General features: G+C 41.1%; 1 long non-coding RNA gene across 4 annotated transcripts in view; it reads right to left on the bottom strand.

Annotated features, from left to right (window-relative positions):
• LOC140916868 (uncharacterized) overlaps positions 1-27,770 on the bottom strand; it is a 312,730-nt gene that overhangs the window by 76,790 nt on the left and 208,170 nt on the right. For all 4 annotated transcript variants that reach the window (XR_012160675.1, XR_012160673.2, XR_012160674.1 and 1 more), the window contains one exon: positions 26,359-26,400. This is a non-coding gene — a long non-coding RNA (uncharacterized LOC140916868). The remainder of the gene's footprint in view (positions 1-26,358; positions 26,401-27,770) is intronic.

Raw genomic sequence — 27,770 nt, forward strand, 5'->3', positions numbered from 1 at the left:
CCCCACTGTTCCTCAGACATTCTTGTCAACTGCTGGAAATGGCCCACCTTGATCATCACTACAAAAGGTTCACCCCCCCCCCCGCTCTCCTGCTGGTAATAGCTCACCTTAAGTGGTCACTCTTGTTACAGTGTGTACAGTAACACCCATTGTTTCATGTTCTCTGTGTACAAATCTCCCCACTATTTTCCACTGAGTGCATCCGATGAAGTGAGCTGTAGCTCACGAAAGCTTATGCTCAAATAAATTTGTTAGTCTCTAAGGTGCCACGAGTCCTCCTTTTCTTTTTAGAGGTGGGAATGGAAGTCAGTGGTGTGTTTTAATTCCTTTTTACTACATTGGGTTATTAGCTTAAACCTCAACCACAGGATGACACCATCTTGGCTATTTTGAAAATCATAATACTAAGGGGTGCACAACAGCTTGAGATTACAGGTTAGACACAATTCTAGTCAAGGTTTCTTTCTGCAGGCACCAATTTTCAACATGAACCACAGTCAGTGACAGAATGGTAAGGTTTAGTGAGTCTTCCATACATGTATGCTAAATGGGAAAGGATGAAGCAGCACTGACTTCCTGTCAGCAAACAAGCAAGAAGCCATCATTTTTTTCAGCAATTTCCAACTGCAAAGATTTCACTGTGCCATAAGAGTTCAATTCTTAACCAGTACTGTGCATTCCTAGCACCACAGGCTTAAACACCCTCATGCTATTCTGTATGTTGGGAATGTCAGTACAATCAAAGAGGTAGAAGTTCCAATACAGAGCATATAGCTTGATGTTTATTTTAATAGGCACAAAAATCCCAGGTTTCAGAGTAGCAGCCATGTTAGTCTGTATTCGCAAAAAGAAAAGGAGTACTTGTGGCACCTTAGAGACTAACCAATTTGAGCATAAGCTTTCGTGAGCTACAGCTCACTTCATCGGATGCATTCAGTGGAAAATACAGTGGGGAGATTTATATACATAGAGAACATGAAACAACTGGTGTTACCATACACACTGTAAGGAGAGTGATCACTTAAGATGAGCTAATACCAGAAGGAGAGCGCAGAACCTTCCCAGGCAACAGCGTCCGGAGACTTAGCTGATCTTTTCGGGGTCTGGAGTTTCCTGGTTTCCAACCCTTTACATTCGAAAAACGACTGTCACCTCCTGCTCTGGAGAGTATGTCGGCGTAGGTGGTAGTTCAGGAGAACCCCACAATTCTCAAAGCAATGGAGGGCGGTTTGCTGCGAACCGTGAGGCGCAGCTATAATTTTGTTTTTCAACACCGAAGTGTTGGCTTCTCCCACAGCGTGTTTTCCAGCCCAGTCACCCTGTGGGGCAGGGCAGCAGATCCTCTTGGTCACCACCATATAGGTGGCGATCGGCGGGCATGCGCGAAGGTTAACGATCTGTTGTTCTCGCTGCCCCAGTAACTAGACCAGAGTAGGAGGATCAGTGGTGAAACACGTCTTTTCCCCCTAAATGGTGTAGACTAGTGAGAGAATCAGCAAACCTCAAGAGGAGAGGTGCAACCTCCTTATTCAGCCGGAGCCCCGGCCGCTCGGGAGGAGACAACCCCCCCTCCTCAACGAAGCTGCTTCTTCCTGCCTCAAGAGCCCGACTCCCCAAAGTAGAACACCTTAACCGCTCTCCTGCTGGTATTAGCTCATCTTAAGTGATCACTCTCGTTACAGTAAAAAGAAAAGGAGTACTTGTGGCACCTTAGAGACTAACCAATTTACAGTGTGTATGGTAACACCCATTGTTTCATGTTCTCTGTGTATATAAATCTCCCCACTGCATTTTCCACTGAATGCATCCAATGAAGTGAGCTGCAGCTCATGAAAGCTTATGCTCAAATAAATTTGTTAGTCTGTAAGGTGCCACAAGTACTCCTTTTCTTTTTTAAAAAATCCCAGGTAGGAACATAGTCTTATCTGCTGTTGGAAGTTAAGCCAGTCTGGGAGATGACAAGCTAGGTCTTGTCTAAGGAGTCACTTACATTGCTTATGCTTGTGAGGGGCTTCATGTGTCCCCATTTTTCCCTGCCTTTTTTTTTTTAAGTAAACAATTTCTAACAAAAATCAATAGGGTTCTACCCACTGATACCCAGAACATTCCCTGAAGCTTTGAAATTGATCAGATCTAATGTTCTAAAGTTATTCCATTAGACAAGACATATACACACACACAGAGACCTGCCATTGAGTTGAGTGTAAGGCCTTGTTTTACTTTGCAAATTATTGAAAAGAAGAGGCATCAAACCAATTCTACTCAGGTAGAACACCATCTTTTGGAAATTAATTTATGTAGTCATCTTCTCCCTTTGTTCCTATGATGTAATTACAAAATAAGATGTTGGACATGTGTAAATCATTTTGTCTGTCTCTGAAAACTATGTACAAACACTATGGTTTTACTGCTTGCACAGTAATTTTTCCAGTTACATTCCAGCACCACGCTTCCCTACATTAGGAAGGAAGACAGAGACAAGTTTCTGCTTGGTTTATGTATTACATATGTAATACACAATACATACTGTATGATTAATTTGAATAACTGTCTCATTTAGAACATAATGTTAGTGTCAGTCCAAAAGTCATTCATTATTTGGCAGGATTACAATAGGATCAATCTCACTGGTCAAAGATGAGGAACAGAACTGTTCCGGGATGAGAAACTCCCTCTTGCAAAACAAATACATGAAACTACAGTATTTGAGACTCATAGCAAATTCTTCAGAAGTTGGACTCAGATAAGCAGAGACAAGTATGGATTCAACACAGGGCTCCTGGTTTCTAATCTGGCTCAGTTTCTCAAATTGGCCTGGAGGCAGCTAGTAACTTCAAACACTATTAATACATTTAATCTTTCCATGTGTCAATGGAAATATTTACTTCCCTCACAGGGAGTTTTGAGGATTTGTTAGATAGATGTACTATGTTTTGAAGCTATAACATGATATTTAAGTGCTCATTTGTCTTCTTCGATGATTATACAAATATATCCAGATTCCTTTGTTCTTCGAAATCAGGCTGCAAACCTCACCAGCATAGACTACATTGTTAGATTAATTAAATGTGTGGACATTGCTTTGGTTGGAAGTACGGTGCTCTGTCATATTTAGATTTTTATTTCCTCTGTCAACTGAAACCAGGAAGTGTAAAAGTGATACCTAACACTTAAAGACAAAAGGACTAGATTATGCCATTTCAGCACATTCTTAAGAGGCATATGAAGTCACACACCACCCCAGGAAAAGCACTATGAGGCATTTTGAGTTAAAAATATCCATTAGTGAAGGCTTATTAGTATTCCACTCACCTAAATGAATCTCCTATCCCTATTCGATGTTTACACTAGCCACTTCCCCTGGGGTTTGCTGATACTATACTTTTCCCCCTGGGATCCATCCAGGCTCTACAGTTCTCTGAAATCCCAAGAACAGCATTCCAAGTTTTTTGTGAGCAAGGGAGCACCACACCCTGTTCCAAACACATTTTACAAGGCTGAATCCGACCAACTTCCTGGAATTTAGCTTTACTTACAAAAATAAGTCAAAATGAACCACACAACATCTAGTTCAAGCTGGCTTCCAAAGTGTGGCTATGCTCCGCATTCGATCCATATTCTCACTTCTTTCTCTCTCCGTTTTTGACCCAGTTCCCCTTCCCTTTATAGTTAAGCCACCTGCAACAGTGAGTCAGCAAAACACTTGGCAATCTTGGTATCAAATGCTATCTGTCACAAGACTGCAGTGATCCACACTGCAGCCAGGTGGTTGCAGGGTCCTTTGGGGTGATACTTCTGAGAACTGTACCTCAAATGCTTCCCTAACATGCGTAATTACTCAGATTGTAAGATCTTTGAAGCAGGGATTGTCTTTTTGTTGTGTTAGTACAGGGACTAGCACAGTGGGATCATGGTCTATGATGGGCTCCTAGTCACTGCCACAATTAAATAATAAATACTTGTTTACTTTTTGCTGAAGATCAAGATTAGTACTGATTTAAGAAGCAATGTATCTTCTTTAGGGACATCACCACCTGTACCAGGACTTAATAAGATTTGTCCATCTACATTTTTCTGTGCCTACCTTAGCCATCCTCTGCTAGCAATACAATCCTATTTGAAGACATTACAGCTGTAACAAATAAGTTGCAGTATACATATTTTTACCAGACTGGTAACTGTTTCATATACAAATTGTTCATTTGCAATTTGATCAATTATATCTTAATCTGCTTTTTTACCCATGTAACAGTTAGAAATCAATTAAATGTTCTTTTGCTGAACTACCCTTCTCATTAAAAATATATTCCATGCCTAAATGGTTATCTTTAAAATGATATCCTTCCCACTTTGGAAACAATTGCTCCAGAACAGAGCAGATTAAGGATAAATCAATAGATTTTTCTTCTATGCTTGGAAAGTGAAGACAAACTTAAGAATAAATTGTCCTTAGAAAAATGTTGTGGTTTTGTCTCAAGTTTACAGCAAAGAATATCAGTTTGAAGAAATTTGATAATTTGTAAATAAGTTAACCCTTTTTAAAAAAAATTAAGGTATTTAATCCCAGGAAATCATAAATCTAGATAAAAGAAACCTCTGAAGATTTATGCGTCTTGGAAGTTTTGATACCAGTCTGGGTACAACAAGGGTAATAGATTTTATATCCTGTTTTTATCTCTGTTGCTCTGCACTGACTGATGTATGTTCTTTCTGAAGATGGAGACTCAAATTAGGCATTCCTTTGCTTATATCACCTGTGAGTCCCAATCCAGAAGCTGTTCCCAGAGCATCCTAAAAAACAACCAGAGCAGACGGTGGTGCCTCCCTGTAGGGGCAAGGTTGCGGAAGATTGGCAAGGAGCTAAGTGGTGGACTGAGTCTGTGACCGGATGTAAGTGGAGGATACAGGCAGTTTCAATGAACTTTGTCCGACAGACCCTGCCAAAAGATATTGTAGCCTAGCTCAGGATATTTTTGCCTGTAAATAAGTCAGTTTATGTAATAAGCATAAATCATATATATATTTAAGAATGTAACCAGCTGTTGACCCCATGTAACCCTGAGAAAAGCGCGAAGAATATAGCGCCGCAGAGGACTCCCCCCCCGACACACACACAGTGGAGTCCTGCCTGGTCAGCTGTCCCGAACGGCCAGAGTCCCCTGCAGTCCCTCCGCACATCCTAGGGGCTCCCTGCACAGATTGGAGCGTAAGTTCTTCCTTCCTTCAATAAAGCATAGTTTACTATTCTTAGGCCTGAGTGTCCTCCTTTTGCTGGTATCTTCCTCCCAGCCGTTGCAGGCACACTCCCTTTATGACTTCTAACCCAGTGGTTAGAACACTCATCTGGGATGTCAGAGACCCAGGTTCAATTCTCCCCTCCTCCTCCCCCCAGTAGATGTGGACAATGGATTTGAATTTGCGTCATCCCCTCCTAAGAGTGTGTCCTAATCACTGCTATGGTGTATTCTGGGGCACATGTCTCTTTCTTGCTGTTGAAGCACTTCTGTTGTATATAACTAATTATATGTGGAATGGCCCATAATGCTTGAGAATGATGCTATAGCCCAATGGTGAGGGCACTCGTGGGAAATAGGAAATCGAGGTTCTAGTCCTACTACTCCAATTGAAAGAGGAATGTCTAGTGTGATCTCAGTACAGTTGTTGAAAGTTGCAGTATGCAAACTCTACTGGCAAATGTAGAGATGTACCTACTTGAACCACTGGTAAAGAGCAGTGAGGCTACTTGCCTCATACAGTCACATGTCAGGACCACGCCAGGCCCCCGTACAAGGGCCAAAGGTGAAAGTTTCCTCTACATCCGCTGGTATCTACAGTCTGGACTTTAAAGATGTAATGTAACATGTATATAGGCCCATCTGCTAGCTTTTAGTACTTTAACATTTCTGTGACTACCGCGTATCTTCATTATAATAAGACATGAGTCAAAGGGCCATCTCCATTGAGGGTCTATGATTCTGGAATGTTCTTTGTTTATGCCAGAATTCATCTGTGGAATTCTTCAGAGGGCAAGATTCAAAACAGAAGGCAGCCAGTTCACCCTGAATGGCTTTACTTGCTGTGAAGTAGGCAAAAAGAGGTAGGCAGACTGAAGAATCAGAAACTAAGAAAATGCTGGATAAACAAATACAAACTTAATAGACTAATACTAGAAAGCCAACAAATACAACTCCTCTCCACCCACCTCCAGGTCACATACATTGAATGAACCTTGCACAAGGGATAACACTCAAAATGCTGAGATAGTTAAGACTGCTGAGTGCTCAGTGGCAACAACTTCTGTCTTGATGTGATAGCTTTTAGTAGGGGATGGTCTTATCATAAATAAGGAATAGTAGTGATTAGCTTCATAATGTAGCAATAGGATGGCAATGTCTGAAGAACCACTCAGTATCTATGTAATGGAGCTAATGCAGATCCACTCACTGTTTCTTAGCTCCTGATTGGAGCAAGAGTCCAGGTGCTTCTGGAGCAGATATCAGGACAGATGGCCTCAGACTCAAACTTTAAGGTCAGAAGGAACCATTGTGATCATGTAGTCTGACATCCTGCACATTGCAAGCCACAGAACCTCACCCACCCACTCCTGTAACAGACCCTCAACCTCTGGCTGAGTTACTGAAGTCCTAAAATCATGGTCTAAAGACTTGAAGTTACAGAGAATACATGATTAACACTAGTTTAAACCTGTAAGTGACCCAGGCCCCATGCTGCGGAGGAAGGCGAAACTCCCCAGGACGTCTCCCTATCTGACCCAGGGAAAAATTTCTTTCCTACCCCAAATATAGCAATCAGTTAGACCCTGAGCATGGAGTCATGACCACCAGGCAGATACCTAGGAAAAAATTCTCTGTAGTAACTCATAGCCCTCCCCATCTACTGTCCTGTCTCCAGTCGCTGGGGATTTTTGCTACTGGCAGTCACCGATGGCCACATACCACTGTAGGCAGTCCCATCATGTCATCCCCTCTATAAACTTATCAAACTCATCTTGAAGCCAGTTAGGTTTTTTGTTTCCACTACTCCCCTTGGAAGACCGTTCCAAAATTTCACTTTTTGGTGGTTAGAAACCTTCACCTAATTTCAAGCCTAAACTTGTTGATGGCCAGTTTATATCCATTTGTTCTTGTATTCACATTGGTACTTAACCTAAATAACCCCTCTCCCTGGTATTTCTCTCTCTGCTGTATTTATACAGAACAATCATATCTCCCTTCAGCCTTCTTGGTTAAGCTAAATAAGCCAAGCTCTTTGAGTCTCCTCTCATAAGATAAGTTTTCCATTCCTCGGATCATCCTAGTAGCCCTTTTCTGCACCTGTTCCAGTTTGAATTCATCTTTCTTAAACATGGGAGACCAGAACTACACACAGTATTCCAGATGAGGTCTCATCAATGCCTTGTATAATGGTACTAACACTGACTCTGTACTTTGTATATCCCAGATTTTATATGCAATCATTTAAACCTTTAGCATATCTATTACCTGCTATTTCAAGTGGTCTGTTACTGGGTTTTCCCCCCCACCCTCCTTGGATGTCTACAAATCAAGAGAGTAAATAAAATATTGGCAAAATTGCTACCACAAAGCATATGCGGAGGGTGATAAATGTGATTTGTCTGATGTATTAGGGAAATGGTACATTCATATTTCAACATATTTATTACAAGGAAATATGGGTTGAGAAAAACTTTAGCTCCTATCAGCAGAAATGCATGATAAATAAACTAATTTCTCTAATGAATGACATTACATAATACGTTAGGGAAAAAGTTGCATTTCCTATTCTTTAACTTTTGTTGGAACAAGCAGGAGTATATACAAACAGAAATATGTGCATTGAGCTAGAATATGGGAAATAATAGTTTGGTCCAGCAAACCACTTAAGCATGTGCTTAATTTTAATCACTTAAATTAATCAGATTTAAATTTAAGCATGTGTTTAAATGTTTTCCTGGATTGAGGCCTAATGAAACATTAGCCACACAAAGCAGAAGGCCTTCACACCAAGCTCTTATTTATGCTTCATTAAGTTCCATAATTAATAAGATATACAAGAAAAATAGTAGGTGTGACAACATCCTTAGAGTCAGCATATTTTTTAAATGGTGACCACATAAAACACTTTATGGTTTGCAACTGATCCTCACAGTGATTTTGTAGGGTTACAATATTTGAACATTCAAAAAAAGAGGACACTCCATGGGAGGGGTATTTACTTGCACCCCCTCCCCTACCCACCCCCAACTCTGCCCCTTCCCTGCCCCATTGGACCCCTTCCCCAAATCCCTGCCCTAGCCCCACCTCCTCCCCTGAGCGCGTCATGTTCCCCGTCCCTCCCAGCCAAGTGAAACAGCTGTTTTGCGGTGCAAGCACTGGGAGCTAGGGGGAAAAAAGCAATCACTCAAGAGAGTGCCCAACATTCACTCTCTTTCTTGAATGATCAAGTCTTCTTTGGGGAAAAATAATAATGACAAAATCCAGGACATTTTAAGATATTTAAAAGTTCCTCCAGGATGGCAACTTAAGAACCAAAAAGCCGGGCATGTCCGGGAAAATACAGACTACGGTAACCCTAGATTTTGTTTTGAAGAGAAACTTGCAAAGTTTCTATGCTCACTATTGGACTGGCCCTACAAGCATTATGCATAAGAATGGTCCCTATCAGATTAATCCCTCTGACCTCAATGAGATTGATTAAGATGCAGAATCATTAGCAAGAGTGGAGCGGGCGGGGAGTGGGTGGGCGGAAGTGCTGCTGATCTGTATTAATTCCCAAACTATAAAGGTAAATTTTTAGTAGCTGTGTTGGCAAGTTACTTGCAGAAGACCAATTCATTACAATACTTGAACTTGTCAACTACAGCTTTTTAACAAGCCAACCCACGCACCCACAATGATTCTCAAAAGAGCACTTACATGACTGGTTAAATTGATAATTTGCCACATTAGATCACTGAAGAGATTCAATGGTTCTCTCAAAAGATGTACTCCCTTAAAAACCTTTTAATGAGTCTATGTAAAGTTCATCCAAAAGACATTTTACAGGATGTCTTTATGATCTGGGGAAATTTAAAAATTGCAATTAATTCTTTGGATAAACATCTTTTGTAAGACAAGAGTCAGAACTTTGTTGTTTTTTGTATTGTCTAGAGGTACAGAAAGTATAGGGGTCTCATTGATTGAGAGCAGTAGTTCCCAAACTTGTTCCGCCACCTGTGCAGGGAAAGCCTCTGGCGGGCCAGGCCGGTTTGTTTACCTGCCGCGTCTGCAGGTTCAGCCGATTGCGGCTCCCAGTGGCAGTGGTTTGCTGCTCCAGGCCAATGGGAGCTGCTGGAAGTGGCGGCCAGTATGTCCCTTTGCCCGCGCCGCTTCCAGCAGCTCCCATTGGCCTGGAGCAGCGAACCGCAGCCACTGGGAACTGCGATCAGCCAAACCTGCGGATGCGGCAGGTAAACAAACTGGCCCAAGCTGCTAGGGGCTTTCCCTGAACAAGCGGCGGAAGAAGTTTGGGAACCACTGCTTTAGAGAGATTAATTATGGTGGAGCATTGAGACCGTTGTCAAAGATGCATCAGAATTTGAGTTTCACAGATATATTGATATATTAAAAATATTTGGTACAAATAAAATTTATTAGTACAAATAAAATGTTGTACTATAAATAGATCAAAAAATTTGTCTTTCAAATGCTGTTTGGATATTTTGTAACAAAAAGGAGTATTTTTACTCCATATGATATCCAATGTATATAAATAATGTTTACAAAATCTGATGAGAAATCTTGTATTTGTGTTGTATTTTGAATAATCTGCTTATCTAGATGAATTCAAACAATCAAACCTCCTTAATAGAAGCCTTTCCCTCAGTGTAAGAAATATATAAATGTCCTTCCTAATGAGACCCTAAAGGACAGAACTTTATCAAAGAAAGTCAGTCATATTTCTTTTGTAGCAAAAGGAAATAATTCAGCACTTGTGACTGGTTTGAACCATATTTCCACTGTGAACTTCTTCATAGGATAGGAGTAGACAGATTTAGATAACGCCATATAGGTGCCTTGGGCTCTCTGTGCAATAAAGCTACACTGCCCAGACAATAATGTGGATCTGATGAACCAGCTGTCAAAAAAAAAATGGCCAGCCAGATCCAACTAAAATACCAGGATTGGATAGGGTACTGTTTGAACAGGTGCAGATGCCACTGACTAGAACACTGGCCACCTATTGAGTGAGAGTTTCCAGTTGGATTCGATACGGATTAGTCATACAATGCTTCAACCAACTGAATCATCAATGATCAAGGAAAAACCATTACAGGAAAGTATGAATTCTACTCTGAAGTATGTCAACTCCGTTTGATTATTTAGTATTTATTTCCAGTGGAACAGTGACGTGTGTGTGACATATCAGGATCCTTTCATAATCTAACTGCAAGTCAATTATAAAATAAAATGCTAAGACTTTTCTTGAGAACTAAGTGCGGAAGGGACCAGCCGATCACCTAGTCTAGCCTCCTGTATATCACTGGCCAGCAACACTACCCAGGACCCACACACACTAAACCCAACAACTGGAATGAAACCAAAGTGCAACAGGGGAAAAATAGGAGGGACCAAGGCACACCAATGTCCAAGGCACCTGAAATGGCAGGGAAATAATTAAGTGAGATATACACAGATAATCTAGGCAACCAACTCCAATCCATGCTGCAGAGGAAGGCAAAACCCGCCCAAGGTCACTGCCAATCTGGCCTGGGGGAAAATTCCTTCCTGACCCCACCTATTCTGATCAGTTAGACTTTACGCATATGAGCAAGAACCAGCCAGCCAAGCACATGAGAGAGAGAATGCTCAGAGCACTGATCCATCCCATCCAGTGTCCCATCTCCAGCTGTGGCCATCCCTGTTGCTTCAGAGGAAAAAAAAGATCAAAAATGACCCCAGAACACATTTGGGGTGAGCCATGGGGCTGCTGCCCCCTGCCCATCACAAGCACTCAAATTTGTCCACTTTCTCTCAAAACTAATCAGCCTCCATAATTGGGATGCTGTTCCAGAACCTCATTCCTTTAATAGCGAGACACCTTCTTCTAATTTTCAGCCTGAATTTATTCATGGCAAGTTTATACTCATTTCTTCTTGTGCCAACATTATACTTGAGCTTAAATAAATATCTTCAGGAATCAGGACCCTGTTGCTGACCAGGCAGGAGAGCCCAACTTCTTCCCTAAACCATCCCTAAATCTCAGGCAGAAACCCAGATTAGGATTAGCTTCAGTCCCATGGAGGGAATCTCAGCTGCAAGATTTTTTTTAAAAATAATATATTATTTAACCTTTAATGTGTTTAATTATTAGGGCTCCATGTCTGTCACGGCGGTCACAGAAGTCATGGATTCTTTTCGTTACTTTCCATGACCTCTGTGGTTTCTGCAGTGGCCAGCATCACTGACTCCAGGACTGCCCAAGCAGCTGGCTACAGGGCCAGCTGCCCAGGTGGCCCCAGGAACAGCCACATGGCTGCTGCCCATCTCTGCAGCCAGCCGCACTGGCCGCTATCCAGAGAGGTCCCCCGAGCAGCAGTCCTGGTGCCGCTGGCCCACCCCCCATCCCCAGCAGAACCCCCCTCCTGGCCGCTGGTCAACCTCCCTCCCAGCAGTGCCCCTCCCCGCAGTTGATGGTGTTGCTGGCCCGCTCCCCTCCCCCCGCCCAGCAGCACTCCCCCATAGCAGCGCTCCCTGGCCCACCCCCAAGATTTAGTCATGGGTATTTATAGCATAAGTCATGGACAGGTCACGCCTGTTAATTTTTGTTTATTGCCAGTGACCTGTCCATGACTTGTACTATAAATACCCATGACTAAATCGTAGCCTTAGTTATTATGATATATGGCTGTGCTAGCCTTTGTTCTGGGTGCCCCAGGACCTCAGCCATTGTAGGTGGATGTGAGCTAGAAGTCTTTCCTAGGCAGAGGTCTCCACCTGCCTCCCTTCCTACATCAGCTCACATGGTCTGTTCACACCAACCACCCTATATACTTTTCCAAAATGGCATCTACTCTGTCCGGGCAATCAACCTCCATCTCATGCTAAAGCCATGAATACTGACTGTTTTCATGACTATGCCATGCAAGACACATGCCCATGGACTTGTTTTCCTTTCCCCTTTCCTCAGTTGGTGTGCCTGGCAAACACGAGCCTGTTACCCCAAGACCCCACTTTCCACCTCAAAATAGCAACTGGCAGTGTGATTCAGCCACAGTCTATGATACCCCATGCCATATTTCAATGAAGAAAATATTCTTTTGTGTGAAATGCAAGTGTACAAGACAGTGGTTACAGGAAGAGAAGTTTGTGTGTAATGTTCTTACTCTGCATGAGGTAGATATTGATAGTGCATGCCTGTAAAGGCACAAAGAGCACAGCTTCCTTGTAACATGAATTCTTAGGGACTGGTAACAGTGAATGCTTCAGGCCATCATTGCAGAATCCTATCTTTTTTTCTTCTCACTATCAACATGTCTGCAGGGGACATAAGTAAAATCTAAGGCTGGAAATTGCTCAGTGTTTGTTCAGAGATTATGAGGAATAGCTGCCCACCAGTATAGCTCACAACTCCCTTCCACTCCTGGAACACTGATACAAAACGGCAAAGCCAGACCAGGAATATAATACCAAACACCATCCCCAGAGTTGGAACGTAATTCCTACTCCACCCCATTCCATCCGCAGCCTCCAATGTACCACAGCATATGTTTCACATGCAGAAATCCAAATGCACCCACTATTTGCCATCTCAAAGGTTTCCCCAAGACTGGGAAGAATCTCAGTGACGTAAAGGCAGAAATGCATGTTAAAAAATGCTGTCACAGCCTCATTGTTCAGAATATTAACAATAACTACTTGCCACTTTTTAAATACCCAATAACAGGGTTCCACTCACTACAGGCACTCCTCCTTGTGGGTAGGTCTGGGAACTAATTCTCACTCCATCTCACACTCCCTGCCTTCAGTTACTAATGTAGTGACCCCTCTCCCTCTCTTCGTGACTCGGCTGTCTGGCCAGGTCACTATATAAACCACCTCCTCCAGGATAACAAAGTCAAAGTGGACAAACTGTTCAGACACTGTTTAAGGAAGTGTTCTAAGTCTAGGTCCAGTGCCATTTTCCAAGTTGCTGGTAGGGAAACCCAGACACTCGCACTACTCCATGTTCCAGTCCAAGGACCCTCTGACTAGCAACACATCTCTGTTAAATTCTCAGTTGCTGTTTCCCTGAGCTCCTTCCTACCTCCCTCTCTATCTCCTGGCCTAACTCTGGGTTTAATAATGGAGCTTTCTCTGCTCCCTCCCGAGGACTACTTACCCCGCTATGCCTCTTGTGAGACTCCCTAATCCAGGGCAGAATCCCAGGGTTTACTCTTCCCCTGGATCTCCTCCGTGTCCCTAGCTAACTCCCTTTTCCTTTAGGGAGTAACTACAGACCCCCTCCCTGTGCTCTCTTTCTGTTTTTATAATCCTATCCCGGATCCTCCTCCAGCTGGGCTTCATCTGCCATTAGGCCTTATCAGTCCCTGGTTCCCCTCCAGGTGCAGCATCTAAGTTTAATTGACCCCTCCTGGCCCACAATAACCCACTCAGTGCTTGTGTGGCATGGACACCTCATCACATACCCCCACAACTATAGCACCTGCCCTGGCCAGATCCTTCAGAACTGCTGTTTTATCAGTAGCAGAATAGCTGGCAAACCTGAGGGGAAAAAAACAGAAAATATCTGATGAAATATTTATGGACATCTTTATAGAGATTCGCTCGAAAAAAGAAAAAATGCAGAGAGGTGGAGGCCGTATATGAGGACCAAGAGGGAATCCAACAAGGAGCTTTCCAGGGAGATTATTGCAATGATAAAGGACTGCAAGGTAGTTGTTAGGTAAAGCATTGCCATGCCTAAAGCCACTATGGAAAAAGACAAGGATATACAGGAGCAACTGTGACTTGCTTGTTATGGGTGTGGTGCACTGCATGTTGGTATCCTGCCACTGTAACTCTGGGGCTAGTTCTGCACATATTTCCAGAAAGGTTGCCTTCCTCATCCTGAATGTTTTTTGTCACTTCTGGTCATCCCAGGTATGCATAACAATCCTGTCCCACCAATCTGTTCTGGTTTCCTGATGTTGTACACTGTAAGGCTGCTCTGGAACCAGTCCATACTATCAATTGCTCAGTGCGTCCCGCTTCTTCCTTGTCCTCAACCTGGCTCAGCTGTCACCAACACCCTGCTGCTGAAGGAGTTCCTACTGTTGTCATATCATAAGAACACAAGAATGGTCATGTGGGTCAGAACATTAGGCCCTCTAGCACAGTATCCTGTCCTCCAACAGTGGCCAATGTCAGATGCTTCATAGGGAATGAACACAGAGGGAAATTATCTAGTGATCCACTCTTTGTCAGCAAGTCCCTATATCTGGCAATCAGAGACGTAGGGACATTCAGAGCATGGGGTTGCATCCCAGACCATCTTGGCTAATAGCCATTGGTGGACTATCCTCCATGAACTTATCTAATTGTTTTTGAAGCCAGTTATTCTTCTGGCCTTCATAACATCTCATGACAACAGGTTCCACAGGTTGACTGTGCTTTGTTTTAAATCTGCTGCCTATTAATTTCATTGGATGACTGCTGGCTCTTATGTGAAGGGGTAAATAATGCTCCCTTTTTTACTTTTTTCACACCATTCATGATTTTATAGACCTCAATCATATCCCCTCTCAGTCATCTCTTGTCTTAGCTGAACAGTCCCACTTTTTAATCCCTCTTCATGTGGAAGTAGTTCCATTCCCCTAATCATTTTTGTTGCCCTTCTCTGTACCTTTTCCAATTCCAATATATCTTTTTTCGAGATTGGGCAACCAAAATTGCATGCAATATTGAAGTTATGGGTGTACCATGGATTCATATAGTGGCATTACGATATTTACTGTTTTATCTATCTCTTTTTAATGGTTCCTAACATTCTTGCTTTTTTTTTTTTGAGCTCCATGGTATATTGAGCAGATGTTTTCAGAGAATTATCCATGATGACTCCAAGATCTCTTTCTTGAGTGGTAACAGCTAATTTAGACCCCATCATTTTGTATATATAGTTGGGATTAAATTTTCCTATGTGCATTACCTTGCATTTATCAACACTGAATTTCATCTGCCATTTTGTTGCCCAGGCAGGCAGTTTTGTGCCAAGAATTACAAAGGGATCTCAGTCTGCTTTGGCTTAGCTATCTTGAGTAATTTAGTATCATATGCAAACTTTGTCACCTCACCATTTATTCCTTTTTCCAGATCATTTAAGAATATTTTGAACAGCACAAGGTTTCAGTGCAGATAGTTAGGGGATCCTGCTATTTACCACACTTTATTCAGAAAACTGTCCAGTTATTCCTACTTTCCCCCTGTCTTTTAACCAGTTACTGATCCATGAGAGGATCTTCTCTCTTATCCCATGACTGCTTACTTTGCTTAAGAGCCTTTTTAAAGGGACCTTGTCAAAGACTTTCTGAAAGTCAAAGTACATTGTATCAACTGGATCACCCTTGTCCACATGTTTGTTGACCCCCTAAAAAGATTCCAGTAAATTGGTGAGGCATGAGTTTGCTGTATAAAAGCTGTGCTGACTCTTCCCAACAAATTGTGTTCATCTATGTATCTGATAATTATGTTCTTTACTATCGTTTCAACCTGGTACTGAAGTTAGGCTTACTGACCTGTAATTTCCAGGATTGCCTCTGGAGCCATTTTTAAAAATTGGCATTACATTAGTGTTTCTCCAATCACTGGGTACAGAAGCTGATTTAAATGAAAGGTTACATACCAAGTTAGTGGTTCTACAATTTCATGTCTGAGTTCCTTCAGAACTCTTGGGTGAATACCATCTGGTGTTAGTGACTTATTACTATTTAAATTATTAATTTGGTCCAAATCCTCCTTCATCAACACCTTAATCTGGACATTTACTCAGCTTTGTCACTGAAAAATGGCTCAGGCGTGGGAATCTCCCTCACATCCTCTGCAGTGAAGACCAATTCAAAGAATTAATTGAAGTTGTCTTCCCTGAATGCTCCTTTAGCACCTCGATCACCTGATTGTTTGGCAGCCTTCCTGTTTTTGATTAACTTTATAGTGTTTTTTGCTAGTCACTCTTCAAATTCTTTTTTTGGCCCACCTTATTATACTTTTACACTTTACTTGCCAGAGTTTATGCACCTCTCTATTTTCCTCAGTAAGATTTGACTGCCAATTTTTAAAGGATGACTTTTTTGCCTCGCACCCCCTCTTTTACTCTGTTGTTTAGCCGTAGTGGCATTTTTTTGGTCCTCTGATTGTGCATGTTTTTTTTTAATTTGGGATATACATTTACTTTGGGCCTCTATTATGGTGTTTTTAAAAAGTTTCCATGGCTTGCAGACATTTCACACTTGTAACTGTTTCTTTTAATGCCCATTTATCTGGGTTCCTTATTTTTGGGGCAGTTCCCCTTTTTAAAGTTATATGCTACTGTGGTGGGCTTCTTTGGTATCACCTTCTCTCCCCCTGCCAAAACGATGTTATATTTAATTACATTATGGTTACGATTACCCAGCAGTTCAGCTATATTCACCTCTTGGACCAGATCCTGTGTGCCACTTAGGACTAAATCAAGGATTGCCTCTCCTCTTGTGGGTTCCAAGACTTGTTGTTCCAAGAAGCAGTCATTACTGATGTCTAGAAATTTTATCTCTGCATCTCTTCCTGAGGTGACATGTACCCAGTCAATATGAAGATAGTTAAAATCCATTATTATTGAGTTTTCTATTTTTATAGCTTTTCTAATCTTTCTGAGCATTTCACAATCAACATCTTGATCAGGTGGTCTGTAGTATATTTCTACTGCTACACACATCTGCTCAGTGGTGCAGCTGGTGAAGTCCAAAGCCAAATTCATACCATTTTGAGTGCTAAAATACAACCTAAGCAGCCTCTGCATATTAGACATTGCCAGCACAGTGGTGTGGAGAGTTTTTGTGTCCACGCTTGCCGAAAGCATTTTGAAAATGGCACTAGACTGCCCAAAAAGGAAGTACAGGGCAGAAACAGATAAATCATGGGATTTTAAAAAAAAATATTTGAACTAGCCTGAATTCCGCTATGTGTACAACAAGAAAAATCCCAGAATGCACACTACTTAGCAGCAAAGCAAAGGAACATAGCATACCATTCTAGAATGCCAGGCATAGGATACAGTCAGTTCATAGCAAACTGCCTGTGTGTGTACACAATGATGTGCATTGACAAAGGGCACACTATCCCGTGTGCATTCTATCACTGTGGCTTGCATAATGTGTATTACCTGGTTCTGCAAAAAAGTTCAGATTAACACCCCACCCTTCCTGTAGACAAGCCCTCAGTTTTTCATGATGTCTCAACCAGAATTCATCCGTGAGCCATGTTGGGTTTTTAACTAATACTAACTGGAAGCAAGATATCATAGGAACCGAAAGACAATTCTCTTGTTACTGTTACCAACATTGAACTCAATTTATGAAATGTGGACTACAAAATCTATGCATAGTCACGCATAGTGGAGTTGTAATGATAATTACAGCTGAACTCAGTAGTGTATCTTGGAGAGAAGAAAACAGATGGAAGGTTTGATTTTAAAAGTTCTCTCACACTGGCTAGTTGCATGCTGCAGATTATAAACAAAAAAAGTTAGATTACAAGAAGTCTAGAAGAAGATTTTGTATGGGAATTTGGTTTCAGCTTGGCTGTGGTTATCAAATTTTCCAAGGGTAAACTCTCCTCAGCCTAGCCCTAAGATTCAGCTCACTCTGCTGAATCCTCTCCCCCTCCATGATATGGACAGAGATATCAAAAGAGGGATCTCAGTGTGCTAAGACTTCAGGTCTCCCCTTTTCCCAAGGCCCAAGATCCACCAGCAAAATCCCATGTCTCTTACTTCTGGGAGCTAATGAACTGTTCCTTACTTTGTGTTTGTACAGTGCCTAGCACAATGGTACAACATTCTTGATTGTAGTGTGGTTGAACCTACAAGCCCCAAATAAAATAATAATAATTGTAATAATAACTAAGTTAAGACTTGGATGTCACTCAGATTGCAAGACCAGCCATTACATGCATAGCTGCTTGTCAGTTACTTCTTTGGCATGTAAATGATCCACAGGAGACAGGATAAGCTTTTCTACTACTGTATCTTCACTCATAAGCAACACATCTACAGATAGCCTTGTTCATACATTATTACTGTGCCCATCAGCCTTGTAATGTATAAAATAGGTGGAATACCAGTACATAAATAGTTTATATTGCCAGAAGAATACTGAAAAAAAAAATTGCATTTTAGTGAGCCATATAGGGACAACCCAGAGGGAAATTCTACAAGTACACCAAAAACTAAACATTCTAATTATACGTGAAGTAATGGGCTTCAGACTCGTTGCTTGCTTCTGCTCATCTATGATTGAAAAAGGCACTGTGCAAGAGTGAAAACAGTCACTGCTGGGTTTAATAACTTACAGCAGCTTAGCTTTAATGACAGCAAGATAAACAGATATCTTAAATCTAAGGGGCTGACCAAATATGTACATTAGGAATGGATTTTAAGTGAGGTTAGCTAACTGAATTATACATTCTTTGTACCTAGTTTCTTCTACCCTATTTTGTTTCTCAAAGTTCTCAAAAAATAACCAAGTTTGTGTTGCTAATGGCATAACACTTGAAGTTACAGTTTTGACATGCGGCTATGGAGGGGAAGGGGGAGGATCCTGGATATCTTAGACCACACTGGTCAGGTTTACAAAGCTTTACAAGTATCATGTATGATACAAGATGTCATAAATAAGTGGTCTTGCTAAAAGACTAATTGTGCACTAATGAAGATTTTGAGATTTCAATTTTTATCATGGTACAGTGGAGATTATGCTATGATTTAGAGTAGTAATGATCAACAAAATACTACCCAAAAGAATTGGATTAATGAATACTGTTGGTGTGGGTGTCAAAAAGTTATGTGCGTCTATTGGCAGAAAGCCTGAAAAGGTTAACAAAAGAAATGGGGATGCAGCTCCAGCCTACCATATGTCTGCTACATTTCTGTTCTTCAGAAACATCTGTGTTTGTAGAGAACAGTTCCCTACATGTCCTGTAAATAGAGATTTCACAAACTTAGTTTAGATAGTATTACTAGTAAAGGGGAAATGGGCTTAAAATAATGCCATCTAGGTCATCTGAATTCTTTGGTGTTCCGCATATTGGTAGAGATCCCCAGCATGAAAATGCAGTCCAAACTTTAGGCAACGTATGCCTATGGAAATTCTCTTATTACAGATTTTACACTGACATTTATTTATCCTAAAATATTGCTGCCTGAGAAAAACAGAATAAATTACAACACGAGGTTGAGCAGAACAGCATTCAAGGTGATACAGTACTATGGTGTTCCTGATAACACTATAACCATACAAGTCTTATCTCATCTGATCTTGGAAACTAATCTGGTTTGTTTGTGGCTGGAAGAGCACGATACTACATGCAGTCTTCTAACCAAAGATGATAAAATGTTACTGAACATGAACACATTTTGTCAGTTGCACACATATTGTAGTGGATCTGACTTTAAAAAGCTGCTTTAAATATTACATTAATGAGCTTCTGAACTGTATTTCTTAAACTGGGTTCTGTGTATTGTGATGGTAGTAAAGACAAGATGCTTCTGGTTCCATTACATTCTGAATTATATACATATTCTAGTAGATTTATTTAAACTCAGTGTTTTTCCCTCTGTACGTGTAGCGAACAAATACAGAACTATACTGCTACTCTTTCAGATGCTAGAAGGAAACTAGTCTTGGACTCTACTCACCATTATAATGTTTAATATTGTGAATACATAGGAGAATGGGAAAGTTAAGCAATATCCTCTGTGACAAAGCTCTGTCCTTGCCTCCGTGGTTCCCGCATTTCCTGGTGGATTTCCCTAGCCTCAGGGGCTCACTGTGACCCTCCACGTAACCCTTCTCTTTCTAGAGACAAGGGTCACAGTCTACTGAGCCATTTTCATCATAAGCCAGAAAGGGGGCTGAGGAGAAGTTATCCTTCCTTGCACAGTCTCTGTTGTCTCCCAGTCTCAGTGATTAATCAGGGGGCAAAGGGTGGGGGGAGCCCAGGCCCACCTTCTACTCCAGGCTCCAGCCCAGGGACCCTAATAGTATCAGCTATGGTAGCTGACCTTTTAGAAACATGGCATGTACAATTCCCTGGGCTACTTTCCCCACAACAGCCCTCACTTCCTCAAGCTTCACTTCACCCTTACCTCAGGGCCTCCTTCCTTGTGCCTGATATGGTGTGTACTGCTCAGTCTCTCCAACAGCACAACTTCCTCCCACAGCTCCTGACATGCACACCCACTTGACTAACTGGGAGGCTTTTAACTAGTTTCAGCCAGCCTGATTGGCTTCAGGTGTCCCAATCAACCTAGCATTTTCCCTGCCTTCTGGAAAGTTCTTAATTAGCGGGTGTCTTAATTGACCTGGAGCAGCTGCCATTTCACTTATCCTGGTACCAGGGATTTGTTTAGCCAGGAGCCAATATATCTATCACCCACTACTTTTATATAGCCATCTGGCCTTGCCCTGTCACACCTCTTACATTTTTCAGGTTGTTATATTCTTTTCTTGCTTGATTCTCTAGGACTGCAATGATAATAGTCACATATAGTAGTGGTTAGTTAACCTTGTGTTCAGCTGATTCTGATAAAAACTTTGCCTCTTTTGATCAGTAAGGAACAATGAAAACCCAAATAAATAATGCTTTCACCATTTAATTAGTGCAAACTCTCTTTCAGCTTCTACCTGACAATCCCAACCGCACAACTGGCCCATATAATTCAGCATCCTGCCCCTGATAGGAAGTTACAAGAAACTCTGCAGTAGAAAATTATGGAATAACCTACCTGTGAAAGGGTGAACTGACTGCTGGAATGCTTCCTCATGGCCAGGTGTGGTGGCTCTCTCCCCTCATCTGGTGCCCCCTTTTAATGGGCACTCTTTTCCTCCAGTGGTCCACCTCTTCCCAGGACTTGGCCCTCTAACTTGGTCATGATTTAAATTCATGCCTTCTGGGGTGGAGAAAAATGCCAACTAACCAATGTCCAAGAACTTGTATCAGGTCTTCAGCTCCAACTTTGGGCCCCATGGTACTCACTCCTTTTTCTTAGACTTTCCATCATTGTTGTCCCTTTCTTCAGCCTCATGCCACCATTCCCCCTACCAGTGACTGGTCGGGGAACCCAGGCCCTCCCACTACATCACCAGGGTTCCAGCTCAAGAACACAATAGCAAGTAGCCAAGGGGTATTTTGTCTATCTCCTTACTGCTGCCTCTCTGGGCTTCTTCCTATTCAGCCTTTCAGAGGCCTTCTTCCCTGCAACCTCTCTAGGTTCACCCTTCTCTCAGGGCTGGGATTTCCAAAACCCTCCTCCGGAATCACCTAACAAACCCAAATCAAAGGTACAAACTGAAACCAACTTCCACCCTCCTTTGGGCACCCTCCTTTAATGATTCTTAAATTTCCCCTGCTGTTCTTCCACTGAACACCTCCTAGGACTCGTTCACTGGAAGTCTAGATCATCCTCTTTAATCAGGGCTCACTAGTGAAGCCTGCTCCACTCCGAGTGCTTGCTTCATCTCTCTCTGGGCCTCCTAAGAGACTTCTCTATTCAGGAAAAGATCTCCCATATTTTCTCCTCGACCCTCCCGGTACCTACTCTCTCTAGTCCCAAAGAAAGAAAAGGAGTACTTGTGGACCTTAGAGACTAACAAATTTATTTGCGCATAAGTTTTTGTGAGCTACAATTCACCTCATTGGATGCATGCAGTGGAAAATACAGTGGGGAGATTTTATATACACAGAAAACATGAAACAATGGGTGTTACCATACACACTGTAATGAGAGTGATCAGGTAAGGTGAGCTATTACCAGCAGGAGAGAAAAAAAAAAAACGTTTTGTAGTGATAATCAAGGTAGGTAACTTCCAGCAGTTGACAAGAAGGTGTGAGGAACAGTGGGGGGGGGGGGAGTGGAGGGATAAACATGGGGAAATAGTTTTACTTTGTGTAATGGCACATCCACTCCCAGTCTTTATTCAAGCCTAATATAATGGTGTCCAGTTTGCAAATTAATTCCAATTCAGCAGTCTCTCGTTGGAGTCTATTTCTGAAGGTTTTTTTTGTTGAAGAAATGTGACTTTTAGGTCTGTAATCGAATGATCTGAGAGGTTGAACTGTTCTCCAATTGGTTTTTGAATGTTATAATTCTTGACGTCTGATTTGTGTCCATTTATTCTTTTACATAGAGACTGTCCGGTTTGGCCAATGTACATGGCAGAGGGGCATTGCTGGCACATGATGGCATATATCACATTGGTAGACGTGCAGGTGAACAAGCCTCTGATAGTGTGGCTGATGTGATTAGGCCCTATGATGGCGTCCCCTGAATAGAAATGTGGACACAGTTGGCAACCGGCTTTGTTGCAAGGATAGGTTCCTGGGCTAGTATTTTTGTTGTCACATTCAAAAACCAGTCGGATCAACCTCTCTGGTCACTCGATTACAGACCTAAATGTCACAATTCTTCAACAAAAAAACTTCAAAAACAGACTCCAATGAGAGACGGCTGAATTGGAATTAATTTGCAAACTGGACACCATTACATTAGGCTTGAATAAAGATTGGGAGTGGATGTGTCATTACACAAAGTAAAACTATTTCCCCGTGTTTATTCCCCCCCTCCCTGCCGCACTGTTCCTCAGATGTTCTTGTCAACTTCTGGAAATGACCCACCTTGCTTATCACTACAAAAGGTTTTTTTTCTTTCCTGGTGGTAATAGCTCACCATACCTGATCACAGTGTGATCACTCTCATCACAGTGTGTATAGTAACACCCATTGTTTCATGTTCTCTGTGTATATAAAATCTCCCCACTGTATTTTCCACTGCATGCATCCGATGAAGTGATCTGTAGCTCACAAAAGTTTATGCTCAAATAAATTTGTTAGCCTCTAAGGTGCCACAAGTACTCCGTTTCTTTTTGTAGATACAGACTAACACGGCTGCTACTCTGAAACTAGTCCCAAAGAGTGACTAGAGATTCTCCCTGCTGCTCCCTTCTACTGTTAATTTCCTCTGCTTACAGCACCACCCAGACAATCTCTGCTGGGTTTCATCCTCAGCTAAGCCTGTTCCACTTTCCAGGGACAGCTTGGTATGTTAGACAACTTCTTAGGACCATATTGACCTTTTTGGAGCCTGAGTGGGGTACACATCCCATTACACTATCCTTAGAGATTTTTCTTCCTAACCATATCAATTAGTGGTTGGTTTATGTCCTGAAAAATGAGGGTTAATGGTGCAGATCTGATTCACATTGCCTTTAACGAGAGCTGAACCAAACTCTATACCTATTATACATTTTTTTTATCTCATCCAAAACAACTATGGAACATTTTCATTACCATATAAATGTCTAATCCTTTTCTGAATCCTGCTTAGCTTTTGGCTTCTTGTGATATCTTGTGGGAATTAATTTCCACAGGTTAATTATGTATTTGTTTATTTTCATTAATTGTTTAATCTAGCTGTCTTTCAATTTCATTAAAAGTCCCTTGATCTTGTATTAAGACAGGTTTCAGAGTAACAGCCGTGTTAGTCTGTATTCGCAAAAAGAATGAAGTGAGCTGTAGCTCACGAAAGCTCATGCTCAAATAAATTGGTTAGTCTCTAAGGTGCCACAAGTACTCCTTTTCTTTTTGTATTAAGACAGAGGATAAGTAGAAACACCAGATTTACTTGTCATTATTTGTATACCTCCATTGTGTGCTGACTTAAATATCCCCTCTTTATACTAAACTGCCCCAATATTTTCATGCCCTTCTTATAAATGAGCCATTTGTGCCATTTACCACAATTAAAACAATTAATTTTGAGAAAAAACAGACTATTAAAAAGGAGAATTCGGAAAGGAAACCAAGAAAAAAGGAAGTAGGAACAACTGTGTCCCCTCAGTCTCTTAGTGTAGCTTAGGATCTCTATTCTCCCTACTTTTCCTCTGCTCGGGAGCTTCCACCTGGCAGTAAATCTTACAGATGTTACCAGCCAGCTAGAGTGAAATTAATGCTTCAGATCTACTGATGTACAGTCTTTTTTTCTGCAAAAATATTGGGTTTATATCCAGTATAAATCCTGGCTGGTTGGGGTGATTCAGATACATAGTTACAACAGAATCCTATGGAATTTCTAGGCCTCTGAGCCTCGTTTCTTTATCAAGAGAAAATTAAAAGGAAATTGAGAAGAACAGGGAAAACTCTAAAAATAAAGCAGGAGGATGAAGAGAAGAAACTTCTTCTGGGATACTGTGGGCCAGACTACAGCCTTCAAAAATGTCTAGCTGCTTACACAGCTCCAAGGTACATATGCATTTTACTATTTAGATGGAAACAGTCTTTAGCAGAGCTTTAACACATCAATATTTTAATAGTACCAATATCAAATTAATATTGCAACAGATATGGATGTTTCAAGAAGTATTTTCGTTGCTTAAGATAAAACTTTTGCAGGCATATCTCCTTTCATCGGGAGAAGCTTAGTGAGGGACAAAATTCTAATAGGCAATACAGAATTAAGAAACAATAATAACCTTCCATCTTCCATTTTAGTGAGGTGGTTCCTTTACATGATTTTGGGCCACGAACCCAGGAAATAAATTACTCAGTGAGTTCAGCCTCTTCCTCAGCTCACAGAACTTCCATGAGCAAATTGCAGTTTCCTTAAGTTTATTCCATACTTGAATTTACAGGACGCATTTGTGTGTGCAAGTTTTAATCTATGCCTTTATCACAGATAGTTCACTGCAATTATCCGATAGTTTATCTTCAAAATTCAAGCTGTGTTGGTTAGTAGCGATCAGTTGTAGAAGCCACATATTATTGTTTCCACTTCCTGATTAGGGAGCATAACTCTTATTAGCCACGATCCTGCACCATTTAAGTCAATTGTAGTTTTGGCATTGACTTCAGTACTTGTAGGAGCAGGCCTATAGTCAGGAGAAATGCTTGGAGAACTTTCTGGGACTTCAAATCTCTCAGGGACAGTCTAAGTTACGAAGAGGTTCAGATAAACACAATTAGAGATTATTTTTTTAAAAAAAGCTTTGCTCAAGGAGCCGACTCTGTCCATAAAGTATGTAACCTCTGCATGTTACAGGGCAATGGCTCATGAGAACACCTTGCACCTTACCAGTGGCTGGCTTGGTAAGGAGTAGGAGTGGGTCTGATGTATCCACATGCTTCTTAAATTCCAGACACTCCCTCCTCCAGTGAAAGTGCATTGGAGCAATGGAATGAATTGTTTCTCGTCTCCAATACAACACCCCAGCCCACAACATTTTCACTCAAATGTCTGCTGGGTTAAGTATTTGAACCTCTCATATTCTTACTGTGTTGAACACTGCAGTGTCATCTGGTACATATGTAAAACCATATTTCCTTCAGAGTAACTAAGTGCTGTTTGAAAGACTGAACGATTAGATACATATCATAAAATCTTAATTCATGTTTTGAACAATTGATATGGTCAGATGCCACACCATGGGACAATAAGGACCCAATCAAACTTGCAACCACTGAAATTCCAAAATGAGAGCAAACTTATAATAAATTTAAAAAAATCAGGACACCATCTTTATACTAATACCATCACATTTTAATACCCATTAGGGATGCGTGGAACATGATCTCCAGCATTTTGGTGTTTCATGATATCACACAGGCCAACATTAAACATTGGACAGTTACTGTGGTATGCTACATCCTTCTGTACAGGATTGCTGGGAATGTTGTTTACATTTATTTGACCTGTAAACTGTGAAGTTTTTAATGATAACCATTGTATTAACACACCTGAAGCCTGATCCTACAACCACTTTGGCATGCAACTACTTTAGGGCAGAAGGACTTCCACTAAAGTCAATGGAAATTCTCATGTGAATAAAGTTGCTTACATGCCTAAATGCCTGCAGGATCAGGACCATCATTTTTATTACCTGCATGGAGATTTTTTTTTAAAAGGTATCAAGATTTTTTCTTTGCGAGGGGGGGAAGGGGAAAGTAGCATGAAAAAAAAGTATCAGGGAGGCTTTGTGCTGCTCAGAGTACCCTGAACAAGTTAATTCATTTTCAAATAAATGGCAATATTTATTTACATTGTCAAGCTTCTTATAAGTGGATATTTAAACTATACCTGGCATGGGGTCCGCCGCACTCAGCTGTGGTCTGGGATGCTCTGTGGGGAAGTCAAGGAGAAGAAAGAGTGACCAATTAGATGTGAAAGGTATGAAGTAAGACACTGCTAATACAAAAAGAAATTATGAAAGTAATACATGGAATTTATGCTTGAGGGAGATAAAATATTAAAACTTAATAGTGGGTGTCAAATGTAATATTTTAATTGTTACATAGTAAATGGCTGACATATGTAGTAGTAATGAATAACAACACATTTAGATGATAAATGACTTGCTGAGGTAAAAAGGGTGTGAATATTAATATCAAGGAACTCTTACATTATGCAGTTGCCTTTTCCACGTTGTGGAGTCCAAATATATTGCATTATTTTGGAGAAGTGGATGGAATGTGTTTATTCAGATAATGCACAAAAGATCTTATTTCTATTTATATTTCTGTACTGTCACAGGGAACATACTCAAGGTTGATAAATCCAAACTTTGAACTAGGTTTTTCTTTCTGATCTTTCTATTTGCAAAATGTACAGTATTATTTTCATTTTAAGTTTATATATTATTTTAAGTGACTAACACCATGACATAGTCTCCTAATTAAGGCCCTCATCCTGCAAATGATTATGCACCTCTTTAACATTAGGCCAATGTTTGCAGTACTGGGGCCTAAGTTACCTGATTTTTCCAAAGGGTGAACACCCAACAGTTCCTATTGACTTCATTATGGTATTTGTGTGTGTGTGTTGTTGTTTTTTAAAAAAATACCTCATTAACTACGTATTACTATTAAGGTCACAAATATTACATCTTTTGTCAGTCAAAATATATTCTAAACAATATGGTTCTGGGCCTTTAAGCTCTATGGGAGTTTTCACTGGCTTCCAATGAGCCATCAGGCCCCACATCCTTTTAATTTTAATAAAATACCTGAGACAGTTTTAGTTAAAAAAGCAATATTTTCAGTCATAAAATTTGCATATTTTCTGTATTATTTAAGGGCCCAGTTAATCTGCCATTGAAGTCATTAAAAAAATCTAATATTTTGGTAAACTGAGGAATATTTTACATTGCATGTATAAGATTATGTCTACTTAACCGTTTTTTCCTGGTTGCTTTTTTGGGGTGGGGTGGAGGTAGAATGTGGCCTAACTGAGTAAAATACTTTATAGGACTGAAGAATGATTTCTGCAATTTCTCCTCCATTTTGCATCCTCTGCAGGTCAGCCTCTATCCCTACCTACAAGCAGTCTCTTCTATCTTGTCTCTGCTTGGGAGTGTCAAAAAGATGATCTGACCACTCTGATACATCCCACTTTGAGTCCAACACCTCTTCACCTAGTGCTTCATGAAACAACCAACTTTTCTCCATACATTTTGATGACAATAGTTTTTATTTCTCCATCCTCCCAAGCCA

The sequence above is a fragment of the Lepidochelys kempii genome, chromosome 9 (assembly GCF_965140285.1).
Source record: "Lepidochelys kempii isolate rLepKem1 chromosome 9, rLepKem1.hap1, whole genome shotgun sequence".
Lineage (NCBI taxonomy): Eukaryota > Metazoa > Chordata > Testudines > Cheloniidae > Lepidochelys > Lepidochelys kempii.